The sequence below is a fragment of the Aethalodelphis obliquidens genome, unplaced genomic scaffold (assembly GCF_003676395.1).
Source record: "Aethalodelphis obliquidens isolate GAN/ISIS:26980383/991018 unplaced genomic scaffold, ASM367639v1 scaffold4, whole genome shotgun sequence".
Classification (NCBI taxonomy): Eukaryota; Metazoa; Chordata; class Mammalia; order Artiodactyla; family Delphinidae; genus Aethalodelphis; species Aethalodelphis obliquidens.
Window position 1 is genome coordinate 67,614,857 of NW_020837948.1, and position 21,286 is coordinate 67,636,142.

The 21,286-nt window shown below is 37.1% G+C and overlaps 1 pseudogene; it reads right to left on the reverse strand.

Moving 5' to 3' along the window:
- Nucleotides 1-3,419: 3,419 nt before the first annotated feature.
- Nucleotides 3,420-21,286, reverse strand: part of LOC113617684 (40S ribosomal protein S12 pseudogene) — a 159,119-nt pseudogene continuing 141,252 nt past the window's right edge.

Consider the following 21,286-nt stretch of genomic DNA (forward strand, 5'->3'; position numbering starts at 1 on the left):
CACACAGAAAATTGCTATATGCTCAGATATATGTGGTGAAAAATATATAACCGTATATGGGAAATCTATTCTCCCACATAACAATAGTGATTTTTCTCTGGGAAAGAAGGAAGTGGAACTGTGCCTATAATATTATCTTTAAAAATTCAAACAAGGTATGTACATTCTCTTCATAAACATTTGGCAACACATTGTGTGGGTTGGGGATGACAAGAGAAAATGGCCAAAGATAACAAAGTCCTTTGACTAGATTCCATTAGACAATCAATAATTCTTAAACATCATCTATATTCAAGTCCATAGTGGTGTTATGGTTGCTCCAACATGAACATGACAGAATCCTTGCCCCTGAGATGTTTGTGTTCTTACTCAGACACAGAAAACAACCAGGAATGATGTACAATCCTTTGGAAATTGATGACCCCTCAATATGAATAACATCTAGCATGTTGCAGTAACCAGAAATGCTTGCTTTATCAAAATTGGGCACTGTTTCAGGCCACATTTCCAAATATACTTCTGCCTACGTGCAGTCCAGTACAGTGAAATAAAATCAGGGTTTTCAGATGAGTATCCTGCATTTAAGTCTTGGCCCTCATGCTAGACAGGCCATAGAAAAGTCTTTTTACTTCTTTAAGGCCTCAGTCTGTTCATCTGTAAGTTAGGGATCAGCAGTAATACCTGTATTACAGTTATTGTGGTTATTAAATATAGTAATTTTTTTCTAAAAGAAGTTCTTGATTGTATATAAATTGCTATACAAAAAAATTTCAGCACCAAGTAAGTACCCAGCACCACACTAAGTACTAATAATTCAGAGATAAATAAAATATGGACTTTGTCCTCAAGAAACTTATAGGCTGTTTTGAGAAATACTGATAACTAACTGTAAAACAAGGTATGATAAATGGTAACAACTTGTTATGAAGATCCAAAAGAGGGAGAGATTAATTAGGAAAGTAGGCAGATGAATGAGTCATAAAGATAACAAATAAGATGTTCCATATGAACTGTAAAGAATGACTAGAAATGTGTTGAATCAGCTGAAATTAAGGCAAGCTCATCATGAACTAAAGTTAGGAGATGGGCCAAAGCACTTGGAGAATAGTGAGATGGCCTTGTGTCTAGAGTAGGGGGTACATGGTAACAAAAAGTGGGAGACAAGTTCTCAGAATGAGGTTGTGCCTGATTTTAAAAGATATTGATGTGAAAAGAGTCAGGACCGTGTTTGTTGGCCATGTGGGCATCAGAGCTTTTTGAGCAAGAGAGAAAATAATACCACCTTGGTTTTAGGAAAATTAATTTTTTGAAGACAGTGTAAATGACAAATTGAAAAACCCAATTTGGGTATATTAGTAAGGATTATTTTTTGGCTCTAACCTGGATGAGGGATGATGTGACACTGGACAGAGCAAGAGATTGGGGCAGGGTTGTTTCAAGAGAATGGACGAATTGGAGAGCTATCTCAGAGGAAAATGAGATACACTTCGTAACTGATTGTATATAGAAAGTGAAAGAAGTCAAAGATGACTCGAGGCTTCCACCAGGGGAACTGTGTGGATAGTAGTGCCATTAACCAAGACAATGCCCAGACAGAGAGATGTGTTTTGGAAAATGGAAGGGAATGAATTCAATTTGGGGTAAGTTGAGTTTGACAAGCCAGCAGGATATCCAGATGGAAATGCCCAGAAGGCTGGGCACAGATGCAAAGTGAACAATTTACTTTGCCATTCTTTCCTCCACTGCAAAATGGGTGGGATATTGCTTGCCACTTCTCTCCAAGGACCGTGGAGAGGATTAATGAGGCAGTCACATTTATTCCACACCGAGGATCAGTGAGAGCTTGGCAAAATATTACGTTGAGTCCCATTATGTTAACTTGGAAACAAAGCAGCTTTGATATGAAAGCCATTGAAGGAGGAGAATGCAAACTACAAGGCAACTTTGTAGAATATAATTGTACTTCAGGCAGCCAGTCCAAGTACTGCCTTGATGTGGGTGAGCACTAACCTGTTTCCAGCTGAAGGCAAAGAAAGTGAAGCAGCCTTCCTATTGTCTGCATTTTCTTTTTGAATTCCTTCCCAGTCACCAGGACTCAGCCCAGATGTGAGCTCAGGAATTAGTTAAATAGAAACCTTACAACACTTTCTAGTGAAACTCATCTCACAATTTCTCCCATCATCAATAACACTGATTTCTGAAGCAAGCTACTGTTAGCTGCCTCTGTCCTATATAAAAGTAACTTTGTTTTATAAATAAGTTCCACAAATAAGTGATATCATATGATATTTGTCTTTCTCTGTCTGATTTACTTCACTTAGTATGATCTCTAGGTCCATCAATGTTGTTTGTGAATGGCATTATTTCATTCTCTTTTATGGCTGAGTAAAGTTAGAAAAAAAATTTTATGGTTACCAAAGGGGCAAAAGGGGTTTTGGATTAAGAGATACACACTACTACACATAAAATAGATTAAAAAAAACAAGGACTTACTGTATAGCACAGGGAACTATATTCAATATCTTGCAATAACCTAAATTTAATGGAAAAGAATCTGAAAAAGAATATATATTCTTTACACCTGAAACTAACACAACATTGTAAATCAACTATACTTCAATAAAAAAAATTGAAAAAGAAAAAGTAACTTTGTGTTGGCTCATATGCCAGTGATTAACTGGCAACACTGAGGTCACCAGGTAACATATGCTTGAGACCACTGCCAAGCCAGCAACTCATATCTGACATGTTCCTTCTAAAATGTGGACTCAGGCAGAGAATTATGCCTATTCATAAAATGGAACCTTCCAGAATATTTCAAAACCTTTTAATTTACAAATTTTATTTCCTCTTCCTACACTTCAGAGAAGGCAGAGAAACAAAACACAGAATGAAAGATATATGATACAATAGAAAGAACATGTTCTTTGAGGGTTCTGACAGATCTGATTTCCAATTTGCCATTTACTGTGTCCCCTTGGTTCTGGTCTTTCTGGGCCTCAATGTCCTTAGTTGTAAACTGCAGTGTAATAAGGATTGAATTCTTGCCACTTGTTATCTCTGCGACCTAGTGCAGATTACTGAGACTCTCTCTGCTTCAGTTTTCTCTTCCATCAAATGAGGATAATGTTACCTGCCACAGTTTATGTAAGAGTTGGATGAAATAAAATTAGTCTTTAGCTTTGGTTCTGACACATAGTTATTTCTAAATAAATGGCAGCTGTTATACTGGTGGCAGTGGTACTTCTGCTGCTGATGTGCTAATATGAAGCAGATGGCTCATTAAAGGTCCTCAATAAATGTAAATTTAACTATGGAGTGTGAGTAGGGATACCACTATAAGTAGTTCCCATGTGATTCAGGTTACAATATACATCAGTGGTCATTTTATTTAATTTTAATTTTTTTTTTTGAGGAACAAGAGCCCAGTGTTTTTATTTGATCATTTCTTGCATTTGAAGTACTCCTCGATGGCATCCTTGGCCTGAGCCTCTTTGCCACAGCCCTTAACCACCACACAACTGCAACCAACCGCTTTACGGGTTTTCCCTCTCTGTCAGTTTTACGGAGGCCTACCCATCCCCCTAGTTTCTTGTTGTCATCAACCTTAATCAGATTGATTCGGTGCTCAGCACAAAGGGCCTCCACCAACTTGACATACATAGGCTCATCACAGTTGGATGCAAGCACGCAGAGATGGGCTTGATGCTTGTCTAAGGCTTTGGCAGCTTCGCATATTCCACGTGCTAGGCCATCGTGGATAAGGTTGGTCTTCAGCACCTCTTGCAGAGCAGGATTAACGTCCATTACACCTCCAGCAGCAGTGCCTTCCTCGGCCCTGGCAGTGGGTTATGGGTGGAGCCGAATCTTAAGTGCACCCGAGCCTCAGTCTCCGCGTGACTCCGTGGCGTTAGTGGTCATTTTAAATAGGAATAGAAACCACCAAAGGACAGCCTTGGGTGGATAAAAGTATATTACCTGCTTTGCCTTGGCTTTCAATGAGGAAACCTAATAAGTTGGATATTTTTTTAAATACTAAAATAAAATAAAATAAAACTTTGGAATTAAAAAAATAGTTATGGTAGAGCCAATTTCTTCATCTTCAGTGGTTGTTTCCCAGCTGCTCATAGTGAGGGTCTTCAAAGCAGGCCCAAGGAGCCTCTCTTGGCCTCATCCTAAGAAAACCTCTGTATATGAGATGTAAATGATGTTGGGGATATCCTGAGTAGCTGAGAAAATCAGCAGAGATGACAAGACAAAAACAGATGCCTCCCAACTTCAATTCCAGTGGTTTCAGGAACAGGTGGAGACATCTATGAAAGGCAGAAACACTTTCTTCTGCAACAATTTTCCTCTCTTTATTAGAAAAATAGGTGGTTTCTTGTCTAGTATTGTATTTGTTGCCATGTTGGCACTTTAGAATAGCTAAACCTTATATTCCTTAAAAACAAGGTCATTTGAGAAAGATTTAGGAAGTAGGCAAAGATTGCCTCTTTCCTTCCTTTCCTGAAGTTCAGGTTGTTGGAACTAGAACTAACCCTCCCTTTTCATCCAAACCTAAGTCCACTACTAATCAGGAGCAGATTTACTAGCTGTTTCTTCTAAAGACTGCTGTTTCTGCACATACCTAATTTTAGAGGATTCTCAAACATCCCCTGCCATTGCCTTCCTCACCCTATCATCCTGTGCCTCAGAAAAGATCCAGTAATCTGTATGTCCTCAGGAAATAGGAATTTATTGTGTTTCATCCCCCAGAAGTACCTACTATATTTCCTGGAAAAAAGAATAATTGGTCTTAATGATGTCAATTCTGCTTAATCTTTTATTACATTTCATTAGAATTTGGAAGAGGTAGTTCACATCTCTCTTCCACTGCACCCCTCCCTGCAACCCTTCTAAAGACAGAATTTTAAGCAGGATGGCATCTAGGGAAGAAGGGAAGAAATATACAGTAGAATAAGTCTTTCTCACCACCACTTTAAGCCCTACCATGGGCACCATGATTTATTCCATCTCTTTATAAGACCTGTGTTTGTTATATGAAAACAAAAACTAAGCACTTCCTTGGTGGTCCAGTGGTTAAGAATCTGCCTTGCAATGCAGGGGACATGGGTTCGAACTCTGGTCAGGGACCTAGGATCCCACATGCCGCAGGGCAACTAAGCCTGTGTGCCTCAACTACTGAACCCACACACTCTAGAGCCCATGTGCCACAACTAGAGAGAAGCCCACTCACCACAATGAAAGATCCCATAGGCCGCAACTAATACCTGATGCAGCCAGATAGATAGAATTGATTTTTTTAATACTTTTTAAAAATAAATTTATTTATTTATTTCTGTATTTATTTTTGGCTACGTTGGGTCTTCGTTGTTGCGTGCAGGCTTTCTCTAGTTGCGGTGAGCAAGGGCTACTCTTCATTGCGGTGTGCAGGCTTCTCATTGCGGTGGCTTCTCTTGTTGCGGAGCATGGGGTCTAGCACACAGGCTTCAGTAGTTGTGGCATGCGGGCTTCAGTAGTTGTGGCTTGTGGGCTGTACAGCTCAGGCTCAGTAGTTGTGATGCATGTATTAGTTGCTCTGTGGCACGTGGGATCTTCCGGGCCCAGGACTCGAACCCGTGCCCCCTGCATTGGCAGGTGGATTCTTAACCACTGCACCACCAGGAAAACCTCAGAATTGATTTTTTTAAAAAAGGAAAATAAAAACTATACATAATAACAGCAATGACTATAATTCCAGCCAAACAAATTAGTTTCAAGCACCCTAATGCAAGTTGTTGGATTTGTGAATGGTAAGGAACCTGCAATGGAAACAGGAAAATTTATATCAGACTCAAAATCAGTCTCATATTTAGGATGTACTTTTTGTTATATATGTCCTGAAAGCTATTCTTCCACGCAGGACGTCAAATTCTTCCATTAACTAACCTGTTGCCTTGCTGAATAGAGGAGTGAAATAAACACTTAGAAGTGTTTATTTTGATTTCCATTGTTAGCACCAAAGTTTCAAGGTTAAGATGTTGCCTTTTATTTTTGTACAAGGTTGCTATTAAAGTTGTTGCACTTTCAAAGGTGATTGTGCAGTTGGCCAACTAACTGCTGTGGAGGTATAACTTTTACCAGTTACACTGAGAATTAATATTTTCACACAGAATTTTGTTCTAAAGAATATCAATGTTAGAAATGATTTGTAAAACTATAAATTCATTTGACTGACTTCATTAAAATATTGCTGCCAAACTCTAGATATCATAGAAACAAAATAAAGGATTATTATCAAAGGTGAAAGTGCCTGGAAAGAACAAGAAGTATGCAAATACTAGTGTATTATCATAATGTTCCTCAAAAAGAAATGTATTATAAATTTTTTTCCATACCTGGTCCCAAACATGGATTTTTAATGTAGGTTAAGCAAAAGTCATATGCAATAAAACCATTATGATAAGGATTATAACAATAAAAAACATGAAAATAAATGAAAGTCATGTATCATTTATGGTTAAGAATATAATCTTAAAGTGAGAAATTAAGTCTTATAACTGATTAGAAATTGTAGTGTTGAGATTCATGGCAGCCAAAGAAAAGAGGAAATCATTTATTTGCTCAGGAGACACAATTTTACCTAGCATTAAACTCTAAGAGGAACTTAAAAACTTTTCTTTATATAAAGAACATTTAACTAGCTATTGAGCAATGAATTAAATAGATGTTTTACAAAAGATATGGAAACTATATTCATGTAACTGAGTTTTACACAAATTTACAACAAAAAAAATTGCCAAGAAAATAGTAAAATCATATTTCCATTAAGGGTTTCCACCTGGCTCTAAAACAATGCAATCCACAGGTGCTGTTTTATTTTTATTTTATTTTATTTTATTTTTTTGCCGTACGCGGGCCTCTCACTGTTGTGGCCTCTCCCGTTGTGGAGCACAGGCTCCGGACGCACAGGCTCAGCAGCCATGGCTCACGGGCCTAGCCACTCCGCGGCATGTGGGATCTTCCCGGATCGGGGCACGAACCTGTGTCCCCTGAATCAGTAGGCGGACTCTCAACCACTGCACCACCAGGGAAGCCCCCACAGGTGCTGTTTTAGGTAGCTTAATTGATAACAGGAAAAAAAAGCTCTCAACAAAAGAGGTTACCACTTTACATTTGAAACAAAAAGTTTAATGGATTATCTGGTAAGCAAGAGAGATCTGTATGAACAGAGCTCAGTATTACTGATCAAAGCAAGTTGCTGATCTTATACAGGGTTTGGGAAAGCAGAGATTTTGGGGACTGTTAGACTTTCAGAACTCGGAATGACTCAGAATTAGTTGATCTTTAGTAGTTATGGAAGTGTCTCTAAAAGTGGAAGCATTTCAAGCAGTAGAAGTGTCTCTAAAAGTCAGTCATAGTGAGGCTATTGCTGATTGCCTGGCCTTCAGCCAAGTGATGATGTTCCCAGTGGGTAGCTTTCAGAAGTGTAGTTAAAGAAGCAAATTTACAGGGATTGATTGAGATGGATTATGACCAACTTTTTTGAGTTTGAAGTACAAGAAGTTTTTCTTCTCAGAGCAGAGGATCTAGAAATGGATCATTATTTCTCCCCAACTTAACTTGGATAGGATTTTTAAGAAGTTCATTAGTAGTCAATTTGGATTTTAGTTCTTACTGAGTCCCTGAATAACAGATGTTATATGTTTGAGAGGAAATCAACATAACTTTGGAAACCAGATGTGTAGGTAATAAAGTTAACATATTGTTATAAAAAGTGAAGAATCTACATTGTTACTTTTCTATATGCCAGCAGTGAACAATAGGAATTTGAAATTAAAGGTACAAGCATTTGCCTTAGTGCCAAAAAATAATAATACTTGGGCATAAGGGTAAAAAAAGAAGTACAGGTCTATATTAGGAAACCAAAAAACTGATAAAAGAAATTAAACAAAAAAATCTACACAAGTGGAGAGATATTCCATGTTCATGGATAGAAAAAGTCAATATTTTTAGAATTTCAGGTCTTCCCAACTTGATTTATAGAGTCAACAGAATCCAAATCAAAATCAACCCCTTATATAGCTACTAGGAAAATTAAAAGACAAAAGTAGTAAAATCATCTATATCCACAATAAGTAGTTAAAGGAAACAAAAAAATGTAAAATATGATATCAGAACATTAAATATACAGGAAGGGGAGTAAAAATGCAGGGTTGTTAAAATACCTTCAAACTAAAGAAATCAGCAACTTTAATCATATATATAATGGTAACACAAACCAAAAATCTATAATAGATACACATGTAAAAAGAGAAAGGAATCCAAATATAACACTAAAAATAGTCAGCAAATCATAAGGGGGTACAGAGTAAAAGAAGAAGAAAAGAACAACTGCAAAAACAACCAAAAAAATGGAAATAAGTACATACTTATCAATAATTACTTTAAATGTAAATGAACCAAATGTTCCAGTCAAAAGAATGAATACAAAAACAAGGTCCACATGTATGCCACCTACAGAGGATTCACTTCAGATCTAAAGACACACACACACTGAAAGTGAGGGGATGGAAAAAGTATAAATGGGAAATAGAAAGAAAACCATGATAGCAATTTAATATCAGATGAAATAGACTTTAAAATGAAGACTGTAATAAGAGACAAAGAAAGACATTATAAAATGATCAGGGGAGCAATCCAAGAACATATATCAATTGTAAATATATATGCACCCAACAAAGGAGCACCTAAACACATAAAACAAATATTAACAGACATAAAGGCAGAAAGTGACAGTAAAACAATAATGGTAGAGGACTTTAACACCCCACTTACATCAATGGATAGATGATCCAGCGAGAAAATGCTGGCCTTAAATGACATTAGACCAGCTGTACTTAACAGATATAGAGAGAGAACATTCCATGCAAAGCAGCAAAACACACATTCGTTTCAAGTGCACATGGAACATTCTCCAGTGTAGATCACATGCCAGACCACAAAACAGGTATCAATAAATTTAAGAGGATTGAAATCATATCAAGAATCTTTTCTGACCACAACACTATGAGAATAGATATCAATTGCAAGAAAAAAAATAGCAAAAGACACAAACACGTGGAGGCTAAACTATATGCTACTAAACAGGCAATGGGTTACTTAAGAAATCAAAAAATACATGGAGACAAAAGAAAAGGAAAACCCAACGATCCAAAGTCTATGGGACAGGAGGAGACCTTCAAGATGGTGGAGGAATAAGACATGGAGGTCACCTTCCTCCCAACAAATACATCACAAATACATCTACATGTGGAACAACTTCTACAGAACACGTACTGAATGCTGGCAGAAGACCTCAGATTTCCCAAAAGGCAAGAAACTCCCCACGTACCTGGGTAGGGCAAAAGAAAAAAGAAAAGACAAAAGAATAGGGGTGGGACCTGCACCTCTGGAAGGGAGCTGCAAAGGAGGAAAACCTTCCACACATTATGAAGCCCCTTCACTGGCGGAGACGGGGGGTGGGCGGGGGCAGGGGGAATCTTCGGAGCCACAGAGGAGAGCATAGCAACAGGGGTGTAGAAGCCAATGTGGAGAGATTCCCGCACAGAGGATCGGTACTGACCAACACTCACCAGCCTGAGAGGCTTGTTTGCTCACCTGCCAGGGCAAGTGGGGACTGGGAGCTGAGGCTCCAGGTTCGGAGGTCAGATCCCAGGGAGAGGACTGGGGTTGGCTGTGTGAACACAGCCTGAAGGGGGCTAGTGCGCCACAGCTAGCCAAGAGGGAGTCCAGGAAAAAGTTTGGAATTGCCTAAGAGGCAAGAGACCATTGTTTCGGGGTATGCTTGGAGAGGGGATTCAGAGCATTGCCTAAACAAGCTCCAGAGACCAGAGATGGGGATGAAACACTAAGGCTGCTGCTGCAGCCACCATGAAGCCTGTGTGCAAGCACAGGTCACTATCCACACCTCCCCTCCTAGCAGCCTGTGCAGCCCATCACTGCCAGGGTCCCATGAAACAGGGACAAATTCCCCGGGAGAACACCTGGCATGCCTCATGCTGTTACAATGTCACCCGAGCCTCTGCCACCAGAGGCTTGCCCCGCATTCCATAACCCTCCCTCCCACCAGCCTGAGTAAGCCAGAGCCCCCTAATCAGCTGCCACTTTAACCCTGTCCTGTCTGAGCGAAGAACAGATGCCATCAGACAAGCTACATGCAGAGGTGGGGCCAAATCCAAAGCTGAACCCCAGGAGCTGTGTGAACAAAGAAGAGAAAGGGAAATCTCTCCCAGCAGCCTAAGGAGCAGTGGATTAAATCTTCACAATCAACTTGATGTACCCTACATCTCTGGAATACCTGAATAGAGAACGAATCATCCCCAAATTGAGGTGGTTTACTTTGGGGGCAATGGTAGACTTGGGGCTTGTTTTCTGAATCTAATTTGTTTCTGGTTTTATGTTTATCTTAGTTTAGTATTTAGAGTTTATTATCATTGGTAGATTTGTTTACTGATTTGGTTGCTCTCTTCCTTTTCATTTTTTTATATATAGATATATTTTTTTTTCCTTTTTCTCTTTTTGTGAGTGTGTATGTGTATGCTTCTTTGTGTGATTTTGTCTGTATAGCTTTGCTTTTATATTTGCCCTAACGTTCTGTTTATACTTTTTTTTTGGGGGGGGGGTATAGTTTTTAGCACTTGTTATGATTGGTGGATTTCTTTTTTGGTTTGGTTGCCCTCTTCTTTCTTTCTTTCTTTTTTTCTTTTTTAAATTACTTTTTAATATTTTTTAATAACTTTTTTATTTTAATAACTTGTGTTTTATTTTTTCTTTCATTCTTTCTTTCTCCCATTTCTTTTCAGTGGTGTGGCTAACGGGGTCTTGGTGCTCCAGCCGGGTGTCAGGCCTGTGCCTCTGAGGTGGGAGAGCCGAGTTCAGGACACTGGTCCACCAGAGACCTCCTGGCTCCATGTAATATCAAATGGTGAAAGCTCTCCCAGAGATCTCCATCTCATTGCTAAGACCCAACTCCACTCAACGACAAGCAAGCTACAGTGCTGAACACCCTATGCCAAACAACTAGCAAGACAGGAACACAACCACACCCATTAGCAGAGAGGTTGGCTAAAATCATAATAAAGTCACAGGCACACCAAAACACACCACTGGACGTGATTCTGCCCACCAGAAAGACAAGATCCAAACTCATCCACCAGAACACAGGGACCAGTCCCCTCCACAAGGAAACCTACACAACCCACTGAACCAACCTTAGGCATCGGGGGCAGACACCAACAACAACGGGAACTACAAGCCTGCAGCCTTCAAAAAGAAGACCTTAAACACAGTAACTTAAAATGAGAAGACAAAGAAACACACAGGAGATGAAGGGGCAAGGTAAAAACCCATCAGACCAAACAAATGAAGAGGAAATAGGCAGTCTATATGAAAAAGAATTCAGAGTAATGATAGTAAAGATGATCCAAAATCCCGGAAATAGAATGGAGAAAACACAAGAAACGTTTAACAAGGACTTAGAAGAACTAAAGAGCAAACAAACAAGGATGAACACAATAAATGGATTTAAAAATAATCTAGAAGGAATCAATAGCAGAATTACTGAGGAAGAAGAAGAGAGAAGTGACCTGGAAGATAAAATAGTGGAAATAACTACCACAGAGCAGAATAAAGAATGAAAAGAATTGAGGACAATCTCAGAGACTTCTGGAACAACTCTAAATGCACCAATATTCGAATTATAGTGTTCCCAGAAGAAGAGAAAAAGAAAGGAACTGAGAAAACATTTGAAGAGATTATAGTTGAAAACTACCTTAATATGTGAAAGGAAATACTCAATCAAGTCCAGGAAGTGCAGAGATAAATCAAGGAGAAACACGCCAAGACACATATTAATCAAACTATCAAAAATTAAATACAAAGAAAAAATATTAAAAGCAGCAAGGGAAAAACAACAAATAACATACAAGGGAATCCCAATAAGGTAAACAGCTGATCTTTCAGCAGAAACTCTGCAAGCCAGAAGGGAGTCACAGGACATATTAAAAGTGATGAAAGGGAAGAATCTACAACCAAGATTACTCTACCCAGCAAGGATCTCATTCAGATTCGACAGAGAAATTAAAACCTTTACAGACAAGCAAAAGTTAAGAGAATTCAGCACTACCAAACCACCTTTACAACAAATGCTAAAGGAACTTTTCTAGGCAGGAAACACAACAGAAGGAAAAGAACTACAATAACAAACCCAAAACAATTAAGAAAATGGGAATAGGGACATATATACTAATTAATACCTTAAATGTAAATGGATTAAATGCTCCAACCAAAAGACATAGACTGGCTGAATGGAAACAAAACCAAGACCCATATACATGCTATCTACAAGAGACCCACTTCAGACCTAGGGACACATACAAACTGAAAGTGAGGGGACAGAAAAAGATATTCCATGCAAATTGAAATCAAAAGAAAGCTGGAGTAGCAATTCTCATATCAGACAAAATAGACTTTAATATAAAGACTATTAAAAGAGACAAAGAAGGATACTACATAATGATCAAGGGATAAATCCAAGAAGAAGATATAACAATTGTAAATATTTATGCACCCAACATAGGAGCACCTCAATACATAAGGCAAATACTAACAGCCATAAAAGGGGAAATCGACAGTAACACAATCATAGTAGGGGACTTTAACTCCCCACTTTCACCCATGGACAGATCATCCAAAATGAAAATAAATAAGGAAACACAAGCTTTAAATGATACATTAAAAAAGATGGACTTAATTGATATTTATAGGACATTCCATCCAAAAACAACAGAATACACATTATTCTCAAGTGCTCATGGAACATTCTCCAGGATAGATCATATCTTGGGTCACAAACCTAGCCTTGGTAAATTTCAAAAAGAAAATTGAAATCATGTCAAGTACCTTTTCCGACCACAATGCTATGAGACTAGATATCAATTACAGGAAAAAATATGTAAAAAATACAAATACATGCAGGCTAAACAATACAATACTAAATAACCAAGAGATCACTGAAGAAATCAAAGAGGTAATCAGAAAATACCTAGAAACAAATGACAATGAAAACATGATGAACCAAAAACTATGGAATGCAGCAAAAGCAGTTCTAAGAGGGAAGTTTAAAGCAATACAATCCTACCTCAAGAAACAAGAAACATCTCAAATAAAGAACCTAAACATACACCTAAAGCAATTAGAGAAAGAAGAAAAAAAAAAAACAAAAAAACAAAGTCAGCAGAAGGAAAGAAATCATGAAGATCAGATCTGAAATAAATGAAAAAGAAATGAAGGAAACAATAGCAAAGATCACTAAAACTAAAAGCTGGTTTTTTGAGAAGATAAACAAAATTGATAAAGAATTAGCCAGACTCATGAAGAAAAAGAGGGAGAAGACTCAAATCAATAGAATTAGAAATAAACAATAAGTAACAACTGACACTGCAGAAATACAAAGGATCATGAGAGATTACTACAAGCAACTATATGCCAATAAAATGGACAACCTGGAAGAAATGGACAAATTCTTAAAAAGGTATAACCTTCCAAGACTGAACCAGGAAGAAATAGAAAATATGAACAGACCAATCACAAGTAATGAAATTGAAACTGTGATTTAAAATCTTCCAATAAACAAAAGTCCAGGACCAGATTCCTTCACAGGTGAATTTTATCAACATATAGAGAAGAGATAACACCCATCCTTCTCAAACTCTTCCAAAAATTTGCAGAGGAAGGAACACTCCCAAACTCATTCTATGAGGCCACCATCACCCGGATACCAAACCAGACAAAGATACTACCAAAAAAAAAAACTACAGACCAATATCACTGATGAATATAGATGCAAAAATCCTCAACAAAATACTAGCAAACAGAATCCAACAACACATTAAAAGGATCATACACCAAGATCAAGTGGAATTTATCCCAAGGATGTAAGGATTCTTCAATATACGCAAATCAATCAATGTGATACACCATATTAACAAATTGAAGAATAAAAACCATATCATCATCTCAATAGATGCAGAAAAAGCTTTTGACAAAATTCAACACCGATTTATGACAAAAACTCTCTAGAAAGTGGGCATAGAGGGAACCTACCTCAATATAATAAAGGCCATATACGACAAACCCGCAGCAAATATTATTCTCAATGGTTAAAAACTGAAAGCATTTCCACTAAGATCAGGAACAAGACAAGGATGTCCACTCTGGCCACTATTATTCAACATAGTTTTGGAAGTCCTAGTCATGGCAAACAGAGAATAAAAAGAAATAAAAGGAATACAAAACAACAACAACAAAAAAAAAAACAAACAACCCAATCCAAAAATGGGCAGAAGACCTAAATAGACATTTCTCCAAAGAAGATATACTGATTGCCAACAAACACATGAAAAGATGCTCAACATCACTAATCATTAGAGAAATGCAAATCAAACTACAATGAGGTACCATGTGACACCACTCAGAATGGCCACCATGAAAAAGTCTACAAAGAATAAATGCTGGAGAGGGTGTGGAGAAAAGGGAACACTCTTGCACTGTTGGTGGGAATGTAAATTGATACAGCCACTATGGACAACAGTATGGAGGTTCCTTAAAAAACTAAAAATAGAACTACCATATGACCCAGCAATCCCACTACTGGGCATATACCCTGAGAAAACCATAATTCAAAAAGAGTCATGTACCACAATGTCCATTGCAGCTCTATTTACAATAGCCAGGACATGGAAGCAATGTAAGTGTCCATCAACAGATGAATGGATGAAGAAAATGTGGTGCATATATACAATGGAATATTACTCAGCCTTAAAAAAAATGAAATTGAGTTATTTGTAGTGAGGTGGATGGACCTAGAGTCCATCATACAGAGCGAAGTAAGTCAGAAAGAGAAAAACAAATATCATATGCTAACAAATATATACAGAATCTTAAAAAAACATGGTTCTGATGAACATTGGGGCAGGACAGGAATAAAGACGTAGACGTAGAGAATGGACTTGAGGCCATGGGGAGGGGCAAGGGGAAGCTGGGACAAAGTGAGAGAGTGGCATGGACATATATACACTAACAAATGTAAAATAGAAAGCTAGTGGGAAGCAGCCACATTGCACAGGGAGATCAGCTCAGTGCTTTGTGTCCACCTAAATGGGTGGGATAAGAGGGTGGGAGGGAGATGCAAGAGGGAGGAGATATGGGGATATATGTATATGTATACCTGATTCACTTTGTTATAAAGCATAAACCAACACACCATTGTAAAGCAATTATACTCCGATAAAGATGTTAAAAAGAAAAAAAAAACTACATCTATGGGACACTGCAAAATCTGTTTTAAGAGGGAAGTTTAAAGCGATACAAGCATACCTGAGTAAAAAAGAAAAATCTTAAATAAACAAACTAACCTTACACCTAAAAAATAGAAATGATCAATGAAACTAAAGCTGGTTCTTTGAAAAGATAAAGTCAATAAACCGTTAGCCAGACTCATCAAGAGAGAGGGTTCTTATGAATAAAATCAGAAAGGAAAAAGGAAAAGTAACAACTAACAGCACAGATATACAAAGGGTCAGAAAATATCACTATGAATAATTATACACTAATAAAATGAACAACCTAGAAGAAGTGGACTCATTCCTAGAAATGAACAATCTCCCAAGACTGAATCAGGAATTAATAGAAAATATGGACAGACCAATTACCAGTAATGAAATTAAATCAATAATTTTAAAACTCCCAAGCAGCGAAAGTCCAGGACCAGATGACTTCAAAGGTGAATCCTACCAAACATTTAAAGAAGAGTTAAAACTTATCCTTCTCAAACTATCCCAAAAAATTGCAGAGGAAGAAATACTTCTGAACTCATTCTATGAGGCCAGCATCACCCTGATACTAAAATCAGACAAAGACATCATAAAAAAAGAAAATTTCAGGCCAATATCGCTGATGAACATAGATGCAAAAATCCTAAACAACATATTAGCAAATCAATTCCAACAGTACATTAAAAGGATCATACACCATGATCAAGTGGAATTTATCCCAGGGATGCAAGGATTTTTCAACATTCACAAATCAATCAATATGATACACCATATTAACAAACTGAAGAATAAAAACCATACAATCATTGCAATAGATGCAGAAAAAGATTTTGACAAAATTCGACATCCATTCATGATAAAAACTCTCGAAAAATTGGGTACAGAGGGAACGTACCTAACATAATAAAGGCCATGTATGACAAGCCCACAGCTAACATCATACTCAATGGTAAAAAGTTGACATTATTTCCTCTAAGATCAGGAACAAGACAAGGATGCCCACTCTCTCCACTTTTATCCAACATAGTATTGGAAATCCTAGATGCAGAAATCACACAAGAAAAAGAAATAAAAAGTATCCAAATTAGAAAGGAAGAAGTAAAACTGTCACTTTTTGCAGATGACATGGTACTGTACATAGAAAATCCTAAAGACACCACCAAAAAACTACTAGAACTCATCAGTGAATTTTGTAAAGTTGCAGGATACAAAGTTAATATATAGAAATTCTTTGTGTTTCTATACACTAAGAACAAACAATCAGAAAGAGAAATTAAGAAAACAATCACATTTATAATTGCAGCAAAAAGAATAAAATACTTAGAAACAAATCTAACTAAGGAGGGCAAAGATCTATACTCAGAAAACTTTATGACAAAAAAAAATTGAAGATGGCACAAGCAAATGAAAAGATATACCATGCTTTTAGGTTGGAAGAATTAATATTGTTAAAATTACCATATTACCCAAGGTAATCTACAGACACAATTCAACTCTTCTCAAAATAACAATGGCATTTTTCACAGAACTAGAACAAATAATTCTAAAGTTTGCATGGAAACACAAAAGACCCTGAATAGCCAAAGCAATCTTGAGAAAGAAAAACAAAATTGGAAGAATCAGGCTCCCTGACTTCAGACTATACTACAAAGCTACATTAATCAGAACCAGTACAAAAATATGCACATAGGTCAATGGAACAGAATAGAAAACCCTGAAATAAAGTCATACTTATATGGGCAATTAATCTACAACAAAGGAGGCAAGAATATACAATGGGGAAAAGACAGCCTCTCCAATAAGTGATATCAAGAAAATTGGACAGCTACATGCAAAGAATCAAACTGGACTACTCTCTCATACCATGCACAAAAATAAATTCAAAATGGATTAAACTCTTAAATATAAGACCTGAAACCATAAAAGTTTTAAAAGGAAACAGGCAGTACACTCTTTAACATTGTTCTTAGTAATATTTGTTTGGATATGTCTCCTCAGGCAAGGGAAACAAAAGCAAAAATAAACAAATGGAACTAAATCAAGTTAAAAACCTTTTGCACAGTGAAGGAAACTATCAACAAAATGAAAAGACCACCTACTGAATAGAGAAGATATTTGCAAATAATATACCCAATAAGGGGTTAATATTCAAAATATACAAAGAACGTATACAATTCAACACCAAACAAAGAAACAACAATGATTAAAAAATGGTCAGAGGACCATAATAGACGTTTTTCCAAAGAAGACATACAATGGCCAACAGGCACATGAAAGATGCTCAGCAACACTAATCATCAGGAAAATGCAAATCAAAACCACAGTGAGATATCACCTCATACCTATCAGAATGGCCATTAACAAAAAGACAACAAATTACAAGTGTTGACAAGGATGTGGAGAAAAGGGAACACTCACTCATGCACTGTTGGTGGGAATGTAAATTGGTGCAGCCACTATGGAAAACAGTACAGAGGTACCTCAAAAAATTAAAAATAGATCTACCATATAACCCAGCAATTCAATATTATATATATATATAAAATATTACTATATGTATTCTATGTATAGAGAGAGAATATTAATATTACTCAGCCATAAAAAGATAATTATTACCATTTGCAAAAACATGGATGGACCTAGAGGGTATTGTGGTGCTGAGTGAAATAAGTAAGGCAAAGACAAATATTATATGATTTCACTTATATGTGGAATCTAAAAAAACACCAAATGGACAAATATAACAAAATAGAATCATAGATACAGAGAACAAACGGTGGTTGTCAGAGGGGAGAGGGTGAGGGGAGGAGAGAAATATCTAAGGGAGATTAAGAGGTACAAACTTTTGATTACAAAATAAATGTGTCAAGGTACAATGTAGGGAATATAGTCAATAATAATATAATATATTTGTATGGTGACAGATGGTAACTAAACTTAACACAGTGATTATTTTGAAATGTATAGAAATATTGAATCACTATGTTGTGTGCCAGGAGCCAACATAGTGTTGTAAGTCAGTTATACTTCAAAAACAAACAAATAAACAAAGAACTCATAGAAAAGGAGATCAGATCTGTGGTTACCAGAGGCAGAGGGTGGGGGTAGGGGAAATTGGATGAAGGTGGTCAAAAGAAAAAAACTTCCAGTTATAAGATAAATAAGTACTAGGGATCTAATGTACAACATGATAAAGATAATTGATTATATTTCAATTACATGTGAAATTTGCTAAGAGAGTAAATCCTAAAAGTTCACATCACAAGGAAAAAAACTTTTTTCTATTTTTTTAATTTGATATCTATATGAATGATGGTCACTAAAGTTATTGTAGTAATAGCTTCAGGATAGTGTAAGTCAAATCATTTTGCTGTACACCCTAAACTTATACAGTGCTGTATATCAATTATATCTCAATATCTCAACAAAACAGGAACTAAAAAAAAACTTCTACTCTGTGAAAGGCACTGTTAAAAGAATTAAAAGACAAGTAACAGACTGGGAGAAAAATATTGTAAGATACATATTTGATAAAGGATCCTAAAATATGAAAAGAACTCTTAAAATTCAACTATATGGAAACAAAGAACCTAATCTAAGAAATGGACAAAAGATATGAACAGACATCTCACCAAAGAATACGTACCAATGGCCAACAAGCATATGAAAAGATGTTCAATATCATAAGTCATTAGGGAAATGCAAATTAAAACTACAACATGAATGCCAATCCACGTTTGGATTTGGTTAAAATCCAAAATATTGACAACATCAAATTCTGGTGAGGCTGCGGAGCACCAGGAACTCTCGTTTATTGCTTGTGAATATAAAATGATACAGCCCATTTGGAAGACAGTTGGGCAGTTTCTTACAAAACTAAACATACTCTTACCATATGATATTGCAATCACTCTCCTTGGTATTTACTCAAATGAGTTGAAAACATATCTACACAAAAACCTACACCCAGATGTTTACAGCAACTCTATAACAGCCAAAACTTGGAAGAAAGCAAGATGTCCTTCAGTAAGTAAACGGATAAACTGTATACATTAATACAACGGAATATTATTCAGCAATAAAAAGAAATGAGCTATCAAATCACAAAAAGACATTAATTAGATCATTAAATGCATATCACTAAGTGAAAGATGACAATCTTTAGAGGCTACATACTGAATTATCCCAACTTTATGACATACTGGAAAATGCAGATCTATGGAGACAGTTTAAAGATCAGTGGTGCCCAGGGGCTTGGGGGAAGGGCAGGAGGGATGAATAGGTGGAGCACAGGAGATTTTCAGGGCAGTGAAACTATTCTGTATGATACTGTAATGTTAGATACACTACATTATGCATTTGTCAAAATCTATCTAGCTGTATAACACAAAGCGTGAACCCTATTGTAAACTATGGACTTTAGTTTACAAACTATTAACATAGTTTAATACTATGTTATTAAACTATGTTAATAACACTGTACATATCAATAATAGTCATCAATTGTAACAAATGTACCACACTAATGCAGGATGTTAATAATAGGAGAAACTGGGGAAGGAGAGAGTATGTGGTAACTCTCTGTAATTTCAGATCAATTTTTCTGTAAGTCTAAAATTGCTCTAAAATATAAAGTCTGTTAATTAAAAAAGAAGTGAAGAATCTAACTTGACTTCTTGCCCAAAGAAAAGGCATTCTATCCCTGCAAGGAAACAAGCTACATGAGTCAAAAGGTCAACAAGTAAGACAAAGCTCTTCTCAGGAAGCAGATTTAGATTTGCTAATATGTTCAAAACTACATAATCTAAACCTCTAAAGTATATTTTAAAAAGCCAATAGGACTCTGAGAATAGATGACTTACCCTTGGTTCTCCTACGTGTTCAGCATGTCAACAAACTACTTTTTCCTAAAGCCTTTGCCTTATATCTACCCTCAAGAACTGGGTAAGGGTGTGTGTTGAAGGAAAGGTAGATCTTGTAAACCATCAGAGATGAAGCAACCCTGGGCACATGGCATGCTGGAGTATCCAGTCAGGGAGATAAGAAAAAGCAGAGACTGGTGTAAGATTGAGGCTAAGGATGAAATCACTGGGCAGAGAGTACCCTAGTACAAATTATAAAGTCCCAGATAGTACAAGAAAAGACTAAGCTGGATATTGATACACAAATGGTAGAATAATGTTTTGGGCATCATATGGGGACATAGACTTCTCAATAACAGAAGTGGTCAAGTCAGGTGGGGACCAGAAACCCAGATCAATTCAGGGAGAGGCTTACTGTGAGAGGAAAGGAGTTGGGGCTCTATTCCTACATACTGAGTTCTACGGACAGGCTCAAGACCCATTAGGACCCAGACTAGAAACTAGTTGCCATGGCTTTGGCAGTGTGTCCATCATATGAGTGGAAATGGAGATTGTAGATCCAAGCTCATCAGTTGCTAGGCTTCCCTCCCTCCCTCCAGTTTCACTAGGCATTTTTTGGATATTCCAGACCACAGTCTGATGGGGAAAAAAGTCCATGATATTCTATAACATTTTGTTCTCAATGGTTTTGAAATTAAGTGGAACTGAGCCTGTGAGTAACAGACCTCTAGTATATCCTGCAGGTTGAGCAGAGGTAGTCATTTTCTGAAATACCTGATAGGAAGAGTAAGTTCTGAAGTGTTGAAGCGTTTGCTAGAGAGTACCTAACTGTGCGGGACTTCTGCATGGGCAAAAGGTCAGCCCAAGAGCACTGGGAAAGATGGCTCTGCAAAGACTGGAAGGCTGGAAAAAAGGAAGTTATACACCAAGAGACTTCTCTTTATTGTCATCCCTCCCAACATACACTTTCAATTGTATGCAGACATCCTGACTCTTTTCCTAATGGAACCTGGGATCCCAAGATGTTGGGATCCTGGGATCTCAATATCC